The sequence below is a fragment of the Lepidochelys kempii genome, chromosome 8 (assembly GCF_965140285.1).
Source record: "Lepidochelys kempii isolate rLepKem1 chromosome 8, rLepKem1.hap1, whole genome shotgun sequence".
NCBI classification, from domain to species: domain Eukaryota; kingdom Metazoa; phylum Chordata; order Testudines; family Cheloniidae; genus Lepidochelys; species Lepidochelys kempii.
Genome location: NC_136387.1, coordinates 54832547 through 54838704, shown reverse-complemented (window position 1 = coordinate 54838704; position 6158 = coordinate 54832547).

The window sequence follows — 6158 nt, the reverse complement described above, 5'->3', positions numbered from 1 at the left end:
CACCCCAAAGCCAAAAAATGCTGAGAGAGACTCCGCTATAGTAAAACTAGTTGCGTATACTTTGCTGACTGTCATAGGAAGGAAATGGATCTGTGAATTTTCAAGTAAAGCTAGTTGTGTCGCTTACCGAAGGCTTAATTTGGCATTTCTTTTTGTGCAGGATATATTTAAGATCCTTGAATCTTCTGGGGTCTCAGGTATTTAGTACTTTTGTCCTCTATTGGTTCATCAACTTGCTGTGCTACTTAAAATGTCCTGGTGCCATCTGAATAACAGAGGTTTCAGTGACATGTCAAAAGCACTGATTAGCACAGTGGGTTATCAGCAGCAAAATGAGTTAAAATCACTTCCTTTTAGGGTGCCTGAGGGTCGAATTTCACCTTCAGTGGCAGTGGGAAGAACCACAGTTTCGTCTATGGTGCCATCAGCTAAGCCTTGATGCATATCCACCCTTTTTGCCCCTTTCCTCATGGGTGCCCCTCAGAAGGAAAAAGAAAGGAGAAGGGAAAATTTTCACTGACAATCTCAACCTGCCCCACCCCACATCCCCAAATAAACTGCATAGAGCTGGGTCAAATTTGCTTTCCCAAAGTGACTATCTCTATGGAGTATTTTTTTGCTCCCCAGGGAAATGTACCTCCCCCCCCCCATGCTCCAGTGAACAGTAGGGAAACAGACACTTGGCCAGCTCACCCCACAGAGAGCCTGCTCAATAGAAAGAGTTGTATTATTTAAAGAGGGCTTGAAAGGATTTACTCCATAGTTGAGCAAGAGAGTCCAGGTGCTATTTAAACCCAGGTACACAACAACCTACACCTCCTCTATACCCACAGCTCAAGAGAATGCATCAGCCAAGTGGCAGGGAGTGCAGTGCTGTGGCATTGCAGCAGGAGATGTCATCATCCCTAGCCAGAATCTATTTGGGGTATTTATATGGCCCCTGTTAACATAGAATCATAGAATCATAGAATATCAGGGTTGGAAGGGACCCCAGAAGGTCATCTAGTCCAACCCCCTGCTCGAAGCAGGACCAATTCCCAGTTAAATCATCCCAGCCAGGGCTTTGTCAAGCCTGACCTTAAAAACCTCTAACGAAGGAGATTCTACCACCTCCCTAGTTAACGCATTCCAGTGTTTCACCACCCTCTTAGTGAAAAAGTTTTTCCTAATATCCAATCTAAACCTCCCCCACTGCAACTTGAGACCATTACTCCTCGTTCTGTCATCTGCTACCATTGAGAACAGTCTAGAGCCATCCTCTTTGGAACCCCCTTTCAGGTAGTTGAAAGCAGCTATCAAATCCCCCCTCATTCTTCTCTTCTGCAGGCTAAACAATCCCAGCTCCCTCAGCCTCTCCTCATAACTCATGTGTTCCTCATAACTCATGTGTTACATAGTAGCTGAGTACCTCACAAGCTGAGATGTATTTATCCTCACACTGTCCCTCTCACATAAAGAAGGGCTGTTCTCCCCATTGTATAGATAGACCTAACCACAGAGAGACTGAGATGCTTGCTCAAGGTCACACAATCCAGAGCAGGGAACTGAACCAGGGCCTCTCACATACCAGGCTAGCGCCCTAACCATGAGGCTATTCTTCCTCTCTAACATTATCCTTCCATCCTTAATTTATCTGGGGCTGTCCTATGTATATTGTGGTATCCTACCATTTTCCAAAGGTTTCCCCCCTCCTTCTCCCAGTGTTTTCCCATAATGGCCTAACCGCTGGACCAGCCTTCCTCTCAGTGAGCTATCTAATCTTTTTTGACTGTGAGATCTTTGACGCAGTGAGTATTTCTCCCATTCCTAGACAGAAAACCATGGGTTGAGAGTACATATCTGTAACTGAAGGGTAAAAAAAACAGACAAACAAACTAACCATTCCAGGGATGTTGTAGTTATCTCAAAAATCAAGAATTATAAACCCAGAGTTAAAGTTACACTTAAATCTAAATATGTTAAAGTAAGAAATGCACAGTTAAGGCATCCAAACAGCCTTAACTCTGCCGTGTGGTGATCCCATGCAATAACCATACAATTATGATTAAGGCATTTTAGTTTGTGGTCTGAGATTAGATTAAACTGATTTTAATAGTCTTGTGCGTAAGGAGAAATTAGATGCACAAGATTTCAATTAAATTTAACTATATGGAAAGTTTGAAGTATCTTCATTATTCACTAGTTAAGACCATTCAGGACAAAAATCAAACAAACAAAAAACACAGCCCACAATCAAAACCTTGAAACAGGTACTACAGTTCTTAAAGTGCCCAGTTTTTAATTAATTACAATTCAGACTAATTAATAGAATTACTTGTAAAATCTCAGAAAATCCATTCTGTACTCAGACATAAATGCTATAGATTTGGGGAGGAGATGCTGTATTTTTCACATAAAACAAAGGTTGAATCCCTTCTTTAAGAGCAAACCAGAAACTAACCTTAACTATGGACCAGATCTTCCATAATGTTCAGTAGAGCTACAGCACCAAGCACAATGCTGGTGCTCAGTAAGAATAATTCCTTGCAGCAGCTTAGAAATGAAATTAGGGCAAGGAAGCAGCTTCTTAAAATATAAGGCAGGTCACTGGAAACGTTCAGCTATTTTACGGACTCTGTGCAGAGCTGTGGCCTTGAAAGTGACAACCCAAAGGCATTATGAGTGTGATGCCAGAGCAAGCACTCCTCTCGTGGTGCCCAAACAAACAAAAAACGTTTATGAGGTGTGTGCATAAAATTTGATATTACAGTAACTGTGTCACAGTCAGAGATCCAATTGAGAGAAGAAGCAAAACAGTCAAAAGATTTTCACAAGCGCTATGTTCCTCACTCTTAGAAGTTTTGTACTAGAAGATTAATTCTTTCCTGGATCATATAAATTTACCACAGCTTGGAGATGCTGAGAGGTCCACACTGCAGACTCCCACCTGCCCCCATTTCAGTGGAAGCCGTAAACACCAAGAAAGTACTTGGCCCAATTTTCAAAGGAAATGTTAGAAAAAGTTTGCTCCAATTTTGCCTTAGCTCTTTCTTTGTTTTTTGCTGTATTTAGTGCTATTGAAAGGGACCAGCTTTATACCTCTAGAGACCATCCCTAGAAGGTACACATATAGACCTCCATTACCTTACAATAGTTAATGTCACCACACCCCTGTGAGGTAGGGCAGTGCTATTATCCCCACCTGAACTGAGGCCCAGAGAGACTAAGTGAGCTACACAGAAAGTCTGTGATGGAGCCACAAATTGAACCCGGGTCTCCCAAACTAGCACCCTAACTGCTGGACAAGCTTTCCTCTCAGACTGGACTTCACTGAACAGGTCTATAACACAGGCAGTGACAGTGCAAGTTTTCGATGAATATAGCCCATTAACATGTTCCAGCCCCGAGCTGCAGGGACCTTCACCAAAGGTGGAAGAATGACAGTTTAGTCTGTTGCGCTATTTAGTGCTTGGTCCCTTTGCTGAAACAGTCATTAATGGAGCCATTTGTGATGTGTACATGAGGAAGAAGCTGTATGGAGTGCACTAACACATTTCACACAGGCCACCCACCAGCCTGCAGAAGGCGATGACTTTCAGTCATCACCAACCTGAACTGAATTAGAACCAGAGCTCTAGAAGTGAAAGGTATTATACCTAGTTACCTCAGCTATCCACACCTAGCTGGCTTGTTATTTCCTTCAGTCTATATCTCTCAGTGCCCAAAAACATAACTCAGGTTATTACTATGTACAAATCTAGTAAGGCTGAGCAATGGGTTATATGACCTCATATAATCCCTAATTAAGACAGAATTAGATCTGTGAAGATACTTTAGTAAATAATTGAGTTTGTGGGCCAACTTTCAGCTGCTGAATACAGGCACAATGGGAAATTTATAAGTAGGCTGCTCTTGCTCCTTGGAATGTCCTGGAAAGCGAGTCCCATACCCCATATGGACTTGCACTAATGTAGTAGAGACCATCTCAAAAATAATTAATTCCATGTTTTAACATAAGACCCTGGGTGAAATCCTGGCCCTACTGAAGCCCATGGGAGTTTTGCCATTGACTTAATGGGATCAGAACATAAGAATGGCAATACTGGGTCAGACCAATGGTCTATCTAGCCCAATATCCTGTTTCTTAACAGTGGCCAATGCCAGATGCTTCAGAGGAAATGAACCGAACAGGGAAATTATTGAGTGATCTGTCCCGTCATTCACCCCCAGCTTCTGGCAGTTGTAGGTGTAGGGACAACCAGAACATGAGGTGGCATCACTGACCATCTTGGCTAATAGCCATTCATGGACCTATCCTACATGAACTGATCTAATTTTTCTTTTGAACCCACTTATACTTATGGCCTTCACAACATCTCCTAGCAATGAGTTCCACAGGTTGACTGTGCATTGTGTGAAGAAGTACTTTTTGATCAGGTTTTTTTTTTAAAATGAAAACTTTCATCCAGTTCTTTAGTTTTCTCCTTGCTGGAGGTGGCGTTGTTTGGCCCATGGTTTTTGAAAGTGATTGCTCTGTTCCAAACAAGACAGCCAGCTGCCAGTGTCATGTCCCTGTCCGACACCTGATTATGTTCACAGACAGCTGTGTCTGGCTGTAAAGCAAGTTCAGATGTAGCTGTTTCCACCTGCCACCAGCCACCATCCAGTCCAGTGCAAAGTGGCCCCTTTGCTGACAGTCTTAGCAGATTTATATGGTGGCATTATGATAGTTTATGTCTTATTACCTATCCTTTTCCTAATGATTCCCAACATTCTGTTAGCCTTTTTGACTGCACATTGAGCAGATGTTTCCAGAGAACTTTCCACAATGACTCCAAGATCTCTTTCTTGAGTGGTAACAGCTAATTTTGACCCATCATTTCAAAAGAGGCCTGTGCTCTGTATACATAGGGTGCATGAATTTGCAGATTTATCCTTACTGAGGGCTACTTTAAAATGATGTATTGCAAACAGAAATAGCAGCAACTCCTTTCATTCAATGATGGAAAACATTCTGAACTCATTTGGACTGAGGAGAATGGTAAATATAGGCCAGATTCTGCGCTGTACCCACAGTGCAGCCTAGGGGAGGATGGTGCACACTCTCTGCCCATCATGGACTCACACATGACCCGGCACACCCTTACGATGGGGAATATGAGGTTGCCGCACAGAGGCTCATTTTGCCAGCCCTACACTGCCTCTGATCTAAGCAACTCTGCCTCCTTTTTGGCTACAGAAGGAGTATAAAGGGGCAATAGCAGAGATCAAAACCTGTCCAAATTACCATATATACCCGTTCATAAGCCGAATATTTTTGGTAAAAAAGTGACGCATCAAAGAGCGGAGTTCAGCTTATAAATGGGTCTACACCAAAATTTGATGATTTTAAACTCTATGAAATCACTGAATTGAATATCTAATACATTATCGTTTTGTTTACCTGGAGCGTCCGCAGGCACAGAGCCCCCCAGCTCCCAGTGGCCGCGGTTTGCTGTTCCCAGCCAATGGGAGCTGCAGGAACGCTCCGTGCCTGTGAACGCTCCAGGTAAACAAAACGTCCAGGCCTGCTAGCAGCTTACCCTAATGGGCCAGGAGCCAAAGTTTGCCAACCCCTGAAATATAGGGTCGGCTTATGAAAGGGTCATACAGTTTTTGCTATTTTTACCTATCCATCTTGGGGGGGTCGGCTTATAAACAAACAGGCTAACGAACAAGTATATACTGTACTCTCTGATATTTGCTTGATGTGGTCCCCAGGTTGCTCTGACAAATGGTTACTCCTTTAGCAACTGTTGAATCTTGTTACACTCATATTCTCACACACACACTCCTCCGCTCTCATTCTTGTCTCTCCTGCTTTCTTCTTGGGCATCCCCCATCCTTACATTGCCTGACATTCTCATACTGTCACACTGGAAAGGGCAGGAAGAAATCAGAACACATCCCCACATACATACCTTGGCTGTGAATCATGGGCACAGAATTAGATCATTCTATACAAAGCCAAACTGCTCTGTGAATTCAGTTTCAAGGTTTATTCTGAAGCTATGTACTGATTCAGTCAGCGCTTGATCCAAAGCCCTGAAGCATGGATAATTCACTAGGAGAGGGGAGCTGGGATTTGGGGATTTACAAGATCTGTGCTCATTTCCCACTTCTGTGCTCATCACTTCTTG